Raw genomic sequence first — 18,464 nt, forward strand, 5'->3', positions numbered from 1 at the left:
TCACATAAAGACAAACACCACTTGCTGTCACTCACCTGTGGTTCCTAACTTGGACCTGCTTGAATTGCTGACATACCTGATAGGCAACCCAAGGCCCAGACAATAAAATGGAAGGGTTTGGGGTGAGGGGAAGAGGAGAGGAGAGGAGGAAGACAAACACAAAACTAAATCCAAAATGAGCTGTTACCATAGAAACTATCATACTTGGAGATAGCCTAAAAGGTATAACCCTCAAAAGGAGTAAGGGGGCAAGCATCTGAAAAGCAGGTCCCTGGAGAGGGTGGGATGAAGCCTAAGCTTAAAAGAATTTTTTTTATGTCTCTGGCCTGCAACTCCCAGTACCAGAAATCAGCTGCTACCCACATTGAGCTGTTGATCAGAGAGACCTGCAAGGTCCTCAAATCAAGACAGATTTCTGTCAAAGCACTTGGTTACCCACCTGAGGCAAAATCCTTGGTTACCCACCAAGGCTGTGTGCCACTACTGCACTGACATGTACAGTCTGTCAAGGTGTTTGCTTCTGAGTAACTTAGACCTCTGATTGCTTAGACCGCTGTTGACTACTTTCTCCCAGTAGCTCATGTAGCACTTTCCAGCACTGGACTGGCTGTCTTGGGACTGGGTATTTTTTCTGAATTCCAGCCAGGTCTCTCCGTGCTTTGTGTCAGCAGCATATGGTGTCTCCAGCAATAGGGTCTTACCTTTTGGTTAAGAGATCTGCTCAGTGCAAAGGAATCCATATCTGAAATTGGGAACCAGAGCAGAATCCTATGGAGACAAAGATTATGTTTTCCAGTGGAAGGCCTCACTAGTCTTTGGCTAAAAGAGGGGTTACATACATCAAATTCTCCCACAGTTAATACTTCTCCTAATTAAACTATGCTAATCTCACTGTCCACTGGAGAATCTGTTTTTTCTAAAGGTAACAAGACCAGAGGAGATAAACTACCCCTCACACTTCAGCGAAGCCACAGCTAAAACCACAGAGGAATTGGAAAGATGAGAAAGAGTGCTGCTTCCATGATGAACCTGATAATCAGCACCAGAGGTAGGGACCAGGCCCTGAGGATACTCAATACCTACTAAAGCAGAGATCCAGAGTCTCCTAAGAGCTTATCTCTGAAGTAGACTTAAAACTCGCCCACCACAGCTCAGGGGATTTTGCAGAAGAGGGGCCAGAAAGATTTTGTAAGAGCCATATGGTGAGACATCATGCCCAGAAGTATTCCCTCTCCCCCAAAATAACTGACTGCTGCTCCCACAATGCATAACCCACAACCCCAAAAGGAATACCTGCAACCCCACTGAGGAGGGTCCCCAACAGAATGGGGGCAGGAACAAGGGAAAAGAGGTACCAACACACGATGTATCCATATGAAATATGTTGTTAAGAATATTACTAATACTAATAAAACATTTTAAAACTTGTTGAAAACACCATATTGAAACCTAATTCACTAGTCTAGTTTTGCTCTTTTTCTTAGATTATATACTCTTGGATTCCTTGTTTTCCCTAACTTCTTTTTCAAATTTCATATGCTCACAATTTATGTAGGTGTGATTAATTTCATAATGTATGCATTCCACCTGGCTTTCGCTTTTGCCATGTTCTTAGGCCCTGCTGATTGTTTTATCCATGTTCATTCTCTGCATTACCTTGTTTCTATGAATTGACCATTTAAAATGGATCAGTAATTCTTTGGAGAGTGGGACTAAGGGTGGAGAAGATAAAGGAAGTAGTTTGTGTGCTAGAGTCCATATTATTTTTCTTTCTTAGGGGTCATTTTAGCTCAGGTTTCAACATTCAGAATGGTTCACTGAAAGCTCCTATGTCCTGCCTGTGTGAAATAGCCATGGTATCTAATTTTCCCCACTTACACATTAAAAATAAAAATCTCCCTGGCAGTGTTTCAGCCAAGAGGGTGTATTATAGATAGTATATACCTCTCAGGTTATTTTGGCATCAAAAGTAACAATCCTTAATTTTCTAGGGCTGAGAAGCTGAGATTTTCTTGAATTGACTAGTGTCATAGAGGACTTTCTGCTTGCCACATTATAGTCCCTAAGCAGTTCTATCGGTTACCTATGGACTTGTTACAAGTGCAAATTTTCATGCCCTTCCTGCCCAATGCTGAATGAGAAAGGTGGAAGTCAGAAATCTGGGCCTTAAGAAAACTTACTCATGACATTGAAATGGATCAAAGTTTGAGAGCCATTTTTTTTCTTTTTACAAGTATTTCTCTTCCAAATCAAGGACCAAGATTTGTGTCAATCCTCAGCTTCCTGCTTCATTTTGATCCAAGGTCCATAAAATTTGGGATTTAGGATGGTACATTAGGGTGATAGCTCTTTGACCTAGGAAGATGGAAGGAGATATTTTTCCTTCTAGCTACCTGGGAAATGATGGGTCCAGACCTCAGGCCACAGTTCCATCTTACCCCAAATCTGCATCTCATTAGCTGATGACCTCAGACAAGCCACTTAACCTCTCCTGGCTCCTCTGGGCCATGTAAATGCCACATCACTGAGCAACAAAAGTGCCCCCTGTGTTTCCTCATTAGCTGAAGTTGAAGTGCCTTGAGTGAAAAGGTTTCTGTTTCCCCTCCTGTGAGATGTCATCATTGGGGAGTGCTCTCTGTCATAGCTTTGAAGCTCAAACTATTGCTGTCTTAATTTATGAAAATTCATCCATGTTCAGGAACAGTGACAATTTTCTCCAGGTCACGGTAATTAGGTCAAATTTCAAGTCTTCTTCCAAAGCAATGCAGCAAGGAAAAGCCTGCTTTCCATTTGGCTTTTGCTCTGCTTCTCTGAGTGTTAGAAAGTGCAGGAGGAATGCATCTGAACCCTGCTGTCACAGGGCAAGAAGGGGTGCAAGACACTCTGAAACCTGCATGCTGTTTCTACCTTAGCAGTACTTATCCCATTTTCAGCTGAGGTCATCACACTTCTACTTCTTTGACCAAATGTCTGCTGTAAACACTCTTGTGTAGTTTGTGGTGAATAATGTGCGTTGGAAGTGTGCACAAACAGAACATTCTTGCCTCATTATTTCAGGAGACTCCTGCTCCAATATTCAAATGGGTTTATCCAGTCCTCTTGTTCTTCCACTTCTTCTTCCTCATTGTCATCGTCCTCCTCCTTCTCTTCCTTCTTCTTCTTCTTTTTTTGTTTTTTTTTGGTGGTTGACTAATTATTTAGGAAAGAACTCAGTGAAGTGTATCTGTTGGCCAAACTATGACTGTGTGACCAGTTTGTAATCAGGCTTAGAAACAGAGAGTAAACATTAGGAAAATTAGACAGTAATGTGATGGTGACATTGATTTTTCAAAACGTTCTATTCTTTACCTGGTTTCTGAAGTTTAAATTTTTAATGGCATCTTTACTTTATAAGGCAAAAAATCTCTATGAAAACACAATTCAATATTCATATTTTATGCTGAGATATAATAATATAATATCCATGCACCTGTAAATGAACTGCTGAGACCAATGTGAATGTGTGAATGTGATTAAGCTTAGAAGATGACTTGCATGTTGCCCAGGTTATTTTCTTATGCTGGAAAAGACTGGTTATATAATTTTGAGGGTGTAATACAGTGAAAATGTATATTTGTTATTCAAAATCATTCATATTTTTAAAATGTCAGGGGCAATATATCTAACCAAGAATCATGTAGAAAGGACTCTTTTCTAAGTACATAGCCCTTTGCAAATACACAGGTCACAAACCCATGAAGCTGGGCCTACTTGTGTTCTAGGACCCATTTTAATATGATATTTTAAAGCTGATTATTTGTGAACTGCAAATTTATCAAAATCTGAGCAAATATAAGTATGTATACTGACAACCTTCTGTATTTATATCCAATTTAAATTTAAATCAAACCTGTTTCAATTTAGTTTAGCAGTACTAGTTAAAATAAGAAAGCAAATTTATCTTTCTTATTTTTAACTCTCAATGAAGACCGTTCAAATTCCACCGGGTTCTTTGTAGAGAGAAATCACTTCTCTTCTAAATGTGGCAGTGGCAATACAACTGATGACATTGGAAGATTTTTTTTTTTTTTAAGATTGAACATCCAAATAATTTACATTCGTTTAACATAGAGCAGTGGTCCTCAAGGACTGAGTTTCATGTCGTAGTCATAAATGAGGTCCAAGTGTGTCATTACAGATGGTCTGCACCTGCTCTTGAGTTCACTACTGCCCAGCTTTAGGTGGCAGAGTGGCCTGAATGGTTGGTTCTAAGCTGTTCTGCAGACTCAAGAAAGATGGAAATAAAGTTTCTAAGAGTTAAAAGAGCAAAAAAAAGAAGGAACAAATAATTAGATATTATAAGCTATTACAATTTTAGACATGTGAAAGTAAGTTAAAAATATAACGTTTTATTAAATTTAAAAATAAAGCATTTTTGAAGAAATAATGCCAATTTTTTAAGCTTCTTGAGCATATACAATGTTGAAATACTATCCCTCTATATATGAAGGTCTGCAGGTATATGTTTAAGTGTTTCTCCAACTTGTAAGTACATATTCACAGCACTATGTCTTGATTGTTTTCTTATAAAGTGATGCTTCATGTTGCTAAGAAATAGACAACAGATCCCATGTAGGGTTTTTGACCATTTAAATTTCTATAGCTAATTTATGTCTGCAATAACACACTTCAATCTTACTTAATACATTAGCTTAGGAGTATATAGCAGCTTAGAAACTGTGATGAATCTACAACTAAGAAGAGATGTGAATACACCTTTCCAGGGGTGTCATAGTTCAAAATGTTCAGAAACTTGCCACATAAAACAAATATAGCTGGCAAGTGAGTGCATCTTGCAAATGCACCGATTTGCCTACAAAGTGATTTTTACATGTGCAAGGTAATCAGACTGGTTTAAAGGAAAGATTTTGTAGTCAAGTTCATTCATGACGACCACCACTAATTCACAATTATCCAAAAGTAGAGAAGTTACATGGTCCAGAAAGGTGGTTAGGAATGTGAGTTCTGTGTAGGAGAATGTGTTAGTGGCAGCACCTCATTGACAAAGCCATTCTGGAAGTCACATAATACTGTGGTGCTTGCTGGGCATGGTGGCACACCCCTTTAATCCCAGCATTTAGGAGGCAGAAGTTGGAGGATCTCTGTGAGTTTGAGGCACCCTGAGAGTACATAGTGAATTCCAGGTTAGATTGGGATAAGAGCAAGACCCTACCTCAAAAAAAAAAAAAATGTGGTGCTTACACCAAAACACAACTAATATCCTAGCTCCTGATAAAATTCCACTGTGGGAAGAGTAACTGAATGAATGTGTGATTAGTGACAAAGTAAAAATTATTACATACTTTAAGATGGATGTGTAAAATTTGAGATTATTCTCTCCATTATTGTGTTAGGTTTCCATCATGTGTGAAAATCCTAAGAGAAACAATTTAAAGGAGAAAGAACTTACTGATTTATTTATTTTTGATGTTAGGGTGTCTGTGTGTGCTCATGTGTGGCTGCAGGCACGTATGTGCCATGGCACATGTTTGGAGGTCAGAGAACAGCCTCTGGTTCCAGTCCTCATTTTACATCTTATTTAAAGCAAGGTCTCTTCTGTTCACCACTAAGTTTGCCGTATCTAGCCAATAAGCTTCTGGGGAATTCTATCTTCTCCTCTCATTTTTCCATAGAAAGACTGGGCTTTACAGGAGCTTGTGCTACAGCATTTGGCACTATGTGACTTCTGGGGATCTGAACTCTCCTCTGGTATTTTGGCCCATGGCTTACTGGTTTCATTGTTTCTGACTAGGGTGAGGAAGAACATCATGGCCAATCTGCTTACCTTATAAGGGCTAGGAAAGAGGGAGAGACAGAGAGAGAGAGTCAGGCAGTGGTATAGGGAGAAAGGTATATCTTATCTCTCCAGAGCATGTATCCAGTGACCTACTTCCTAGGCCCCATCTCCTGTTTTCCACCTCTTCCCAAAACAGATCCCCAAGTTGGGGACAAACTCTTCAGCAAATGAAATGGCAGGAGACATTTAACATTCAAACCATAATAAACCAACATGACAAATATGGGCCAGATCATCAACTGTGTAACAATCAGGATATCACAAAGCCTGACTGCTCAGAGATGTTACTAGTGCAGCACATAAACTCCAGTCATGTTCTTTCTGCCCTTCAATGGCCTCAACAGGTCAGAATTATCCCACCTGAGGATATAAACAGCTCATATTTTATTCTGAGATACAACAGTTGTCCTGGGGTAAACTTCTATATGAAAAAAAGCTTGTGCTTCTGCAATATATATAATAATTTTCTTTCTTTCTTTCATTTTCTTCCTTCCTTCCTTTCTTATTCTTTCTTTCCTTCTTTTTTTTCTTTCTTTCCTTCATTTCATTTCATTTGAGAGTCAGAGAGAGAAAGAGGTAGATAGAGACAGAGAGAAATAATGGGCACAGCAGGGCCTTCAGCCACTGTAATCACACTCTAGACTTTGTACATCTGGCTTATGTGGGTCCTGGGGAATCAAACCTTGGTGCTTTGCCTTCACAGGCAAATGTCTTAACTGCTAAGCCATCTCTCCAGCCCTCTTGCTTTCTTTTGAAGAAGATGAATTTAAAAATGAAATTTTCTATACAATTTCTGATGATCCCAATACATCAGTGCAAAGAAAGAATTAAATGCATTTTCAGTGGCATATAATTACACTGATTTTAACTTGCATATCTCCATAATGTTATCTACCTGGTGGCTTACAATTTGATGAAATTTTGGGTTTTATTTTCTAATGAAAGAAGAATTATTTATTGAGGATGATACAGGAATTTGAGGTCTCAGATTGACAGAACCATTCTTGGTTGGGCTTTCACCCAGGTAGTTGGACAGTCATGGTCACACAAAACTTTTACTGAGTCCGTAGAATCCAGGTTCTTGTCTTATGAATTCAATGTATGAAGTCCACAGACCATAGAGGGTGAAATTTGGAAAGATTTTATCAGAGAGTTTAAGAAAAGGAAAGAATATAGTTTACACAGCGTAGTGGGTCCCCAGAAATAGGAAACCCCCATTAAGGAAAATAAAGCAGAAAGTATCCAGGTAGGAGGGGTCCCCAGTAGGGAAAATTCACCTGGTGACTGTAACGGGAGTCTTTCATGGGAAACTCATGAGATGGGGGCTGAGTTGACTAATTGTTTAGTTAAACATTCCAGGTATCTAGAAATAGGGTAGTTTCCAGAAAAACGAGCAAAAGAGAAGCTCTTTCGGGAAAGAAGAAATTAGAAGAGAGCAGACCTTTCTATCATTTCTGGTCTCCAGCCAGGTGGAGGCTTCTAGTACTCCTTTAGGGAAAATGAGGTAAAGGACTGGATTCCCCTTTACAAGCTTCAGGAGATTTCTTGCCTTTTGCTATTTTCATTTTCTTCAGGAATGCTGCTAACCCTTAACTGTCTCAATGGCTCTGGAATTTTTTTTTTTTCTGTGAAAGATAATTTAAACTAGAAGTTTTGTGATAATTTATTGGAACTGAGTACAGATGATTGAATTTTGAAAATTCAACAATGCTTGCTTTATTTTTGGAAGAGATAAAATTCATTGTATCTTCTCCCAGTTTTTTTGTTCACCAAAGTTTTGTGGGTCTGGTTTCCCTCTATGTTGGGTGTTATAAGGATAAAATAAATAATTTAGATATACATTATATTACAAAACTAATAATTGTCATACACCCAGTTTTGATTAGATAATCTAAATGAAAAGCAAGCCCATTTATCATATCAAGACATTAAATATTGATTTACAAAGAATACATTAAGAAACAAGAATGTTGAGCCAGGTGTAGAGGCGCATGCCTTTAATCCCAGCTCTCTGGAGGCAGAGGTAGGACGATCGCTACAAGAGTTCAAGGCCACCCTGAGACTACATAGTGAATTCCAGGTTAGCCTGGGCTAGAGTGAAACCCTACCTCAAAAAAAACAAACAAACAAACAAAAAAAAAGAATGTAACATTTGAGCAGACAATGATTAGTTTAGTCATAATTTATTGTTCAGCTGTAATTATTGAAAATGGCCAAAAATAAGTGCAATAATTTTCTGTTATTCATATGTGTGTGCATGCATCTAGTAGTATTATTCTTTTATTATGCATAATTATTCCTGGTTTAATAAACTACTGAAAAGCAATAGAAGACTATTGAATCTAATACAAAATCTAGATTTTAAATTTTTATTTTTAATTAATTGTTTAGTTAAACATGCAAAATAATAGTTCTTCTTATTACACTTGTATACATATTCTCATTATATCATGCTCATTTTTAGTTCCTCCACTGCCCTTCCTTTTCTTGTTTTTTAAAATTTTTTAAATTTATTTAGAGAGACATATATTAAGAACAGAGAATGGGCTTACCAAATCCTCTAGCCACTGCAAATGAACTCCAGATGTATGGTCCACCTTGTGCATCTGGTTTAAGTAGGCACTGGGGAATTGAACCTGGGTCCTTAGCCTTTGCAGGCAAGTGCCTTAACCACTAAACCATCTCTTCAATCTCTGCCCTTCCTTTTCTATCTCTTTCCCCATTCTTATTTGTCCCATTACTCCCTGCCAATAGCATCTCTTCTGCTTACATGTAATATATATTAAATATATATTTTTAAATATATATTTAAATCTAGATTCCAAATATGGGATGCAAATTTTGTCTTTACATTTCTCCCTGTTACCCCTCCTTCTGCACTTCTACCTCCACAACATCCCTCCCCTACATTCATGACATGAAATATATGCACATGGAATGCATATGTATATATTTAAATACAAAAATCTGTGTATGAGAGACTATATATGATATCTTTCTTTCTGAGCTTGCTTATTGAACCTAACATGATGATTCCTAGTTAAATCAAATTTCTTACAAATAACAAAATTTCACACTTCTTTATGGCTAACTTAAATTCCATTGTCTAAGTATATTCTTTATTTTCTTTACCCACTCATCTGTTCATTGGCATCTAGGCTGGTTTCATATGTTGGCCACTGTACATTGCTATTAAATCTGGCTGTGCAAGTATCTCTTTATTAAGACCTAGAATCCTTCAAATGTACTTAATTCTATCGATATGTACACTTGAATTGTTAGAATTGTAGGTTTTATGTTAGGCATATTTTACCATGATTAAAAGAAAAACATTAAAGAAAGACTTAGTACTGAATTATAGCAGTCCTCCTTTATTCATAAGCAAGTATCCCAACACGATGCTTGAAACCACAGACACCATATATACCATGCTTTCTTTCCTTGCACATGCATTCCATTGAGAATGACTAATTCATATATTAAGCACAGTCACAGATCAACAGTGATAATGTACTATGTATAGATCTTAGCAATCTCAACATATAAGAGGTTTTACTCTCCTAATTGAAGTGATAACTTTAATCTTTTCATTTAAGAAGGGCTTGTCAAAGCTTCCCTTTGGCATGTCTGAAATGCCTGTATCAACAGTTTTGCACTTGGGGTCGTGATTAGGTACAACCACCAAGGTGACCACTGAGTTATTAACAGGCAGGATGAATATATGGGGTGGATGCTGTGTCACACCTTGGATGGCTTGAAATCTTATCACACTGTTAAGGATGGCACACAGCACTTACAAATTCTTTCTGGATATTTTCATTTAACTTTTTTTTTTTTTACTATTTTTATTTCTTTATTTATTTGACAGAGATGGGGGGAAAGGGAGAGACAAAGAGAATGGGGGAGCCAGGGCCTCCTGCCACTGCAGACAAACTCCAGACTCATGCATCCCCTTGTGCATCTGGCTAATGTGGGTCCTGGAGAATCAAACCTGGGTCCTTTGGCTTTGCAGGCAAACACTTTAACTGCTAAACTATCCCTCCAGCTTTCATTTAACATTTTTGTACTGAGACTGATTGTGTGCTGCTGCAAAATGATGAAACTGAAACTCCATATAAGGAAGCACCACTATATAATGAAAATAGAACGTAAAATATGTGGAGTACAGCTCAAGTAATGTTTGAAGGAAACTAAACAAGCCTTTTCAAAGTATAAATATAACTTGAGAAGTTTGTCATAGAGTACAAAACAAACTCCAAAATAGAAAATGGAGGATATAATTAAAAACAAATAGAATAGGGCAATTAAGAAAGGAAGAGTAGGGTTGGAGAGATGGCCCAGGGATTAGGGCACTTGCCTGCAAGGCCTAACCACCCAGATTTGGTTTGCTAGTACCCATGTACAGCTGATGCACAAAGTGATGCATGTATCTGGAGTCCATTTGCAGAGGCAGAAGGCCCCAGTATACCCATTTCTCTCTCTGTCTATTTTTCTCCTTGCAAATAATTAAATAAAAGTATGTTAAAAGAAAAAATAATCTCAATTTAAATCTGAAAAATATCACAAGATAGATGAAACTCATAGGACTCATCAACATTAAAGATAAAGGATAGCAATAAGCAAAATATGAGATTAAAATGTGAACAAAGTAAGGCATAATGGAATATTTATATACATAATGATTTTGATCTATTCACTAACAAATTTGAAACAAATGGAGACCCTACAATATTCTTATACAATGTTGAGAACTTTACAGACTATTTGTATGTAAGTATAGCTATTTTGAAGGTAACCAAAGAACTCATCCAAGTTCTAGGCTCATATAATATTTTGGGTGAATTCTACCATACTTTTTTGTGACAGGATCTCACTATGCAGCTCAGAATGGCCTGGAACTTATGATCCATCTAGCTCAGTCACCTAAGAGCTAGAATTACAGGAATGGGCCAACCTCTTTGTACTTACTAAGAAATCCAATTTTATCTTGTTTAGAATGTGCTCTCATGTAGAAATAGAGATGAAAGGGCATAATCATTTTTGTATTTCATTTCTACTTAGGAACATGAATGCAAAAATTCTAAACAGATGGTTAAAAATCATAATCAACAGTGTATATAATATATAGAATAATAAAATATTTTATATTATAATGACATACTATTTAAATATATATATATAAAATATATATACTATGCAATTATACATATGTACATACATATATAAATATATAGTTGAGTCAGGTCTCATATTGCAGTCCATGCTGGCCTGTACTCATTACATAGCCAAGGCTTTCCCTGAATTTATAGCACGCCTTCTGTGTCATCCATCTCAGTGCTGGGGTTATACATGAGCTACCACACCTGGCTTCAACCGTATATTTTTAAAAATACTAAGTGCAATCGGTAAGATATTTCCTTATAATGAAGACACGATTTTCATCATAAAAGTCTACAAAATCATACCAAATCTTTGACTTTTAAAGATAGCTAGGTTTCTTAATATCAGTACACATTAGTGATTTGTTTTTCAAATTAACCTATTAGAACTATTAAAGATCTTTTTTAAAATATTTTTTTAATATTTTTTTTTATTTTTTATTTATTTGAGAGTGACAGACACAGAGAGAAAGACAGATAGAGGGAGAGAGAGAGAATGGGCGCGCCAGGGTTTCCAGCCTCTGCAAACGAACTCCAGACACATGCGCCCCCTTGTGCATCTGGCTAACGTGGGACCTGGGGAACCAAGCCTCGAACCGGGGTCCTTAGGCTTCACAGGCAAGTGCTTAACCACTAAGCCATCTCTCCAGCCCTATTAAAGATCTTCTTCAGCTTGATAATATTTGAATTAAGCTAGTAGTCCAATTCTTTTAAGATCTATAAAAACATTAGCCTGATTGCATTTGAACTTTATGTCTAGACAAAGGATCTGGAACCACAAATCAAACATACCACTTTAGTATTTTCTCATAATGGTGATATATTCATATGTGTGTGTATGTGTTTATCCATATGGAAGGAGAGGGGAAAGGATTATAAGGCATTGACACATGCAATTTGTAGGTTTAAAAGTGTCAATATATGCCATCAACAAGTAGCTGTCCTGGGGGAGCATCCAGGAGACCTGATGGTTTAGTCACACTCTAAATGTCAGCTATGTGAACACTCGGGAAGAGCTAACACTGCAGTTCAAGTATAAAAACAGAAAAGAAAAGCCTTTGTCCTAGCTCAAAACACCAGACATTTTGTTCTATTCAGACCTTGCACTGATTGAATGAGGTGCACCCCCATTGGGAAAGGTGATCTATCCGCTTGGCCCACTTTGCTGATGTAAATACTAATTTCATCCACAGACACCTTCACAGATGCTTGGAATAATGGTTAACAAGTTGCCTGGGCATCCTAAAGCCTAGTTAAGTTGATATAAACATTGCCCATCATGCTAAGCAATGTGAAAGTGTGCCCATGCTGAGCATGAGAAAGCAAGCTCTTTTGTTATTTAGGCACTAATGTCTGCCTCATCAAGGTTATCCAGGAAAGCCTCCTGTATCCTCTGCCATCACTGTGGGGACATGGTGATGCTGTTTTGCTAGGATGGCCCCATATTGTGGTTGGGCATGTTTCCTGGCCTGGTTGCTATACTTCTGCCATGGCTCCCCATCCTTTCCAGGGACTCTGAATTTCCAAGCATCTTTCATAATCATAGGAGTGGTTTTGTCCTTCTCAACTTATTATCCTCACTAATTCAGGCTCATAAATGCCACTTGTGGGTCATCACGACTTTTCATTTTATAGATACATATTAATGCCAGTTACTATACCAACTGATAAAGTTAGGGTGCCAAAATGACAGTACTTCTGCTTTTGTGGGTAGCTGGGTTCTCTTGGGTGGAAATCAGATGGGGGTCTGTGATAATTTCTATTAATTGTCAACTTAATAAGACATAGAGTCACCTGTGAGGAATTACCTAGATAAGGTTAGCCTCAAGACATGCCTGTGAGGGATTATTTTGATTGTGATAACTGAGGTGAGAAGACCCACCTTAATTGGACAGTATCATTCCATGAGCTGTGGTCTAGGCAAGGGATCCAAGGCACTGTACTCAATGGAAGATCGTTTTAAAGAAGCAGACATTCATGTTCCCATCCCACCACTCCACACCCATGTTTTTGTTTATATAGCTGTTGCTCATTGAGATTCTAATCCTACATTAGTTATCTTCTCATTGCTGTCACAAAATGATCTGACAAAAATCAGTTCAAAGGAGGAAGGGTTTATTTCAATTTGTAGCTCTATGTTACAGTCCATCATGGTGGCAGGAGCTTCAAGCTGAGCTGGTCACAGTCAGTCCACAGTGGGAAGCAGGGAGCAATAGGCATCTGTACTCTTCTTTTCACCACCCACCCCACTCCAGAGCTGCACAGAGTAATCCTGTGGAGCAATGTCAGAAACCCTAAGGGCTTCTTCACCAAGCTTCCTCCATGGACTGTATTTATCAGCTGCTATTCCAGAATGAAGACATTCTACTGAATGAAGTCTGGGATGTATTTTGGATCCAGACCTGATATATTTTCATCTGTGAAAGCAATTTCTTCTTCTGTCACAGGCAGGGGAGATGCAAAAAAAAAAAAAAATCCTACAAGTAAATGTCATTCCTTAGCCAAGTAAAATCTTCAGGCCACTTGAGGTTCATATGTCAAGCTATGCACACTTCCCTAGAGATGAAGTTATATTTTGTTTGAAATGTGTAATTTAGGACCTACACCTGAAAACATGACCAACAGGCTTCTCTTCCATAAGCTAACACTTCTTTCAAAGATGACATATTTCATATTCTCCAGAGGACAATGTGAAGCAGGCTACAGACGTGAGTTAGAGTTCTGATGGGAAATGGGGTGTGAAAAGCCAGCACACAGCAGGTTTTTATTTTAAGGCAGTTATATGTGCTTTAGAAGAAAGTGACCCAGGGAATCATCCTCCAATGTCTTAAATACTTTCAAGACAAAAGCATACATGGAGAGGAGTTACTTATATTATCTGTGTGTAAAACACTGGAGATAAGAAAACTAAGAAATGTTCCAGGGAAGGTCATTCTCAGTGTAATAGTAATGGGGCTAGCTCTCTCCAGAGCTAGATTCATGTGTATACAATCTATTTTATATGTTGGTCATAGGTATTAGGCACTTGATGCAGGAGCAACACTTATATTTTATAATCCAGACTTAAGGAAGAAAACCACATAGCAGTGTTATTATCTTCCATAATGGTCGATCTGCCGTTCATCTGGATGACCCCAAAGCATTTTAGTTGGTGTTCATTCAGGGTATAGTTGCAAGAAGTCAAAAAATAAAAATAAACATTGTGGTTATTAAGCATACACTAAGTAAGCTTTAATTGCTCACATAACAAGTAAACCTGAGTTAGGACACCCCTGAGGTCAACCAGATTCAGCACTCAGAGATGTCACAGAAACCCAGACTCATCTGTCCTTCCTCTCTTCTGTCCCCAGACAGTGATACTTCTTTTTGACTCCAAATGGGCAAAACATAGCACAAAATATGGATGATAATATTTAGAGGCAGAAATGACATAGCTCTTTGTTGTGTTCTTTTTAAAGTTATAATTGCCCTGGGATAGACTGTTATCAAATGTTTTTGGTCAGCGTTTTATGTGATCATTTCAAAGTGAGTTCTTAGAAATGGGAATAGGGCCAGGCATGGTGGCATACAGCTTTAATCCCAGCACTCAGGAGGCAGAGGCAGAGGCAGGAGGATTGCTGTGAGTTTGAGGCCACCCCATGACAACATAGTGAATTCCAGAATTCTAGACCAGCTTGGGCTACAGTGAGACCCTGCCTGAAAAAGAAGATGAAGAGGAGGAGGAGAAGGAGGAGGAGGAGGAGGAAGGAGAAGGAGAAGAAGGAGAAGAAGAAGAGAAGAAAGGAAAGAAGGGGAATAGGACTCTTAAACTAGTGGAGATTCTCTTTGGAAGTTGGGTGACCTCAGCTTTTCTAAAATACAGGCTCATCAAATGCCTGAAAAAAAATTACCTTTTTAAAGAAACTTAAAAAAAAATAATTTATTTGAGGGATAGAAAGAGAGTATGGACACACCCGGACCTGTTGTCACTGCAAACAAACTCCAGACATATAAGCCACTGGCCTTACATGGGTACTAGGGAATCTAACCCAGGCTGGCAGGCTTCACAGGCAAGTGTCTTCAACCACTGAACCATCACCCCAGCCCAAGTAGCATTAGATGACAACTCAATAATAGCCTTTGACACAGAATTCACACCAAGAAAATATCAGTGAGGTTTCTGGAAGTTCCTGGGAAATTTTTGTGTGTTTCCAAGAGAGCTATAAGAAAGGACTAGTTTTCTTTTTCTGAGCATCACTGTATCAAAGTGGAACTTGGATGAACTTCCCCCACCTGGCACACAAGGGGTTACTATTACAGCATAGAATAGGAGCCCCTAACTTTCTACATCAGAAAGCCCCAAACCTTCTTCAGAACTCAACCTAGTTTGAGTTGTTACATTTAGCCAGAGACTTCTAAACTACCTATTGGCTTGCCAGAAGAGGGTCGTACATGATTAGTTCCAGAACACAAGCTAGACTGCCATGCTTGACAACTAACCTGGAGGTGAAGACCAGATGGAAATGACACTTTCAAAAAGCTCAACAGTTGTGAGCTCAAGATATGACTCATGATTAAGTGCACTTCCGGTGCAGTCATGAGTGCCTGAAGGGGCCTGGCATCATTAGAGTTTGAATCTCCAGAATCCATGCACACAGGTAGGAATGGCCACACATGTCTATAATTCCGGTCCTGTGGGGAGTACAAGACAATGAAGGTGGAATCTGAGAAAAGTTTACTTATTTAAATATAGTAAAAAATAAAATTATAAAAGTTGACCATGGTGGCTCATGCCTGTCATCCCAGCATTGGGAGACTTGATGGTTGCCTCAAGTTCGAGGTCAGTCTAGGCTACATCATGAGTTCTAGGCCAACTTGGGTTACAGTATGAGACACTGCTTCAAAATACCAATGAAATAAAATAACAATGGTAGAAAAATGTGTTTAAATGCTAATGGTAAAAGAACATGAAAAAAGAGGAAAGGTTGCAAATAGAGTATGAGTGAAAATTTTCAACAGAATAAAGTCTATCCCTAAGAAGACAGAAGGTAAGAAAAGGTGAGAACTGAGATGGATGGAGTCACCCCTCGTGGAGTGAAGGAAAAATAACTCCCTTTTCTCACATTAGGCATGGAAAAGAAGATGCTGACAGCTTCGTGGTATAAAGATAAGATGTTAGGGATGTTCTTTGATTATTCCAATGTTTCTGTAAAGTAGCATGCGGCAAGAAGATGAAGGTGATGAAATGCAGGATGGGAATTCTCAGAGATGCTTAAAAGATATTAGAGCCTATGCTTCTGCTACTTATGTTGGGCTGAAGTCAGCTTCCTGGAATCTCATATACTAACTAGAATGATCCCCATAGCAGAAGTAGCTCTCATGATAGTTTAAAAATAGATGTTAGGGGGCTGGCATGATGGCTCAGCGGATAAAGCACTTGCTGCAGAATGCCTGAATTTGGATCTCCACAATGTACATAAACCCCATCCTGTTGTGCCTATGGCAAGAAATCAAGTGGAGACTGGAGAATCACCAAAAAGCTCACAGGCCAGATAACCTGGTGGATGCAGCGATGAACAAGACACCCTGCCTCAAACAAGGTGAAAGGTGTGGACCAACACCTGAAGCTGTCCTCTGGCATCCGCATGCACACACAGTATGCTAGCACATGCGGGCCCTCACGCACACACGTGCACACAAACAATGCCAGATAGAATTCTCGGCCTGAGCCTCATGTAATATAAGGTTGTAAACATCAGAGGGGCTTCCTGAATCCTGGGATGCTTCTTCTGTCAGAGCTATATTATCCATTATGGTGCCTCTTCTGGAGATGGAGTTCAGAGCTGCGATAGCCATTAATGGCTATTGATAATTGAACAGTTGAGAGCATGACACTTACTTTCTCATTTCTGGGACAGCATACCTGACAGAAATCAGGCCAAAGGAAAGAAAGGGTTTATTTTGGCTTACCATCTCAAGGGGAAGTTTCTTCACAGCTGGCAAAGCATGGCAGAGCAGAGGCTGGTATCACGTCTGGTCATGTCAGGTGAGAGAAAGCAACAAGAATGAGCTAACTATGCCCAGTAGGGCTGTACTAAAAAACCTCAAATCTTACCTCCAATGCCATATCAAAGCTCCCCTAGCTGGAGACCAACTCTTCAAAACTCCTGAGACTATGGGGGGAATTTTATTCAAACTACCACAGTAAGTATCTTGTGTGTGTGTGTGTGTGTGTGTTAATATGTGTGGTATATGTTAGTGCATATCTGTGTATTCATACAGATGCATATATAAACATGTGGAGGCCAGAGGATGACATCTGTGTCTTCCTTGATCACTCTCCCCTTTATTTACTGGGGCAGGGTTCATTACTTGAACCCACAGATCATTGATTTGATTAGTCAAGCTAGCTAGCTTACTCTAGGGATTACTTTCTATCTGCTTCCTGAGTGCTGAGATGACAGAAAGACTGTCACCTCCGCCCAGCATTTACATGGGTGCTGGTATTCTAAACTCTCATCCTCATACTTTTGCAGAAGAACATCCACTGACTCGTCTTTCCAGCCACAGCATCTTCTTTCTTTCTGTTTTTGTTTTTGTTTTTGCTTTTTTGAAATAGTGTCATGGTAGCCCAGTCTAACCTGGAATTTACTATGTAGTCTCAGGGTAGCTTCAAACTCACAGAAATCCTCCTACCTCTGCCTCCCAAGTGCTGGGACTAAAGATGTGTGTCACCATGCCTGGCCCTAACATCTTCTTTTAAAAGTCCCATTGACTTTCTATCAAACCTCTTGTCTGAACTTTAATAACTGAATGTTTGGAAATCATTATGTAGCTGCCTTGACTTGTTTAATGTGATGGCCCCCAAAATTTCATCTAGCTGACATAGGATTTATGTCTCAATAACACAATAACCCTTAGTGAGCAGCATGGTTTCAGAATGATTTATTTCTGATCTGCCATTGGAGAATGATTTACACCCAGTGAGGCACAGAGTTACAGAGACTCCACTAAGATGCCCCACATTCTGTTGCTGGTCTGCTTTTCCACTGGCTTGGGTGGAGGAATGGTAATATCCATGCTCTGACATATTTCCTTGATAGGTTTTCATTAGAAAAATTAATTAGAAGTCTAAGCTAGCTTGCTTCTAGCTTCAAAATGTTTCCAACCACTCTTGTTCTCATTAGTTATTTCTGCACATTTATTTATTTTATTATATATTTATTTACATATTATATATTATTATATATATTGTAATATATATTATATAATTATATTATATATTATTATATATATTATATATTTATATATATATATTTATTTATTATATTATATATTTATTCCACATTGGTCTTGGACAGGACCAGGATGAAGGCCACCCCGGGAACTCAGCAGCAGAAAAGATGCTTTAACTTTTGTATCGCTAATCTAGCTTTACTGAGTACAACTAACTTGTAGATTGTCTCTATGTCAAGGTCCTGGCATGATTT

The 18,464-nt window shown here is 38.6% G+C and overlaps 1 non-coding gene across 1 annotated transcript; it reads right to left on the bottom strand.

The window, feature by feature from the left end:
• Positions 1-6,070: 6,070 nt before the first annotated feature.
• On the bottom strand, positions 6,071-6,203 carry LOC123458398. The gene has a single exon (XR_006635656.1). It is a non-coding gene; the product is annotated as a U8 small nucleolar RNA (small nucleolar RNA).
• Between the last annotated feature and the right edge of the window lie 12,261 nt (positions 6,204-18,464).

This window comes from Jaculus jaculus, chromosome 1, assembly GCF_020740685.1.
Source record: "Jaculus jaculus isolate mJacJac1 chromosome 1, mJacJac1.mat.Y.cur, whole genome shotgun sequence".
NCBI classification, from domain to species: Eukaryota; Metazoa; Chordata; class Mammalia; order Rodentia; family Dipodidae; genus Jaculus; species Jaculus jaculus.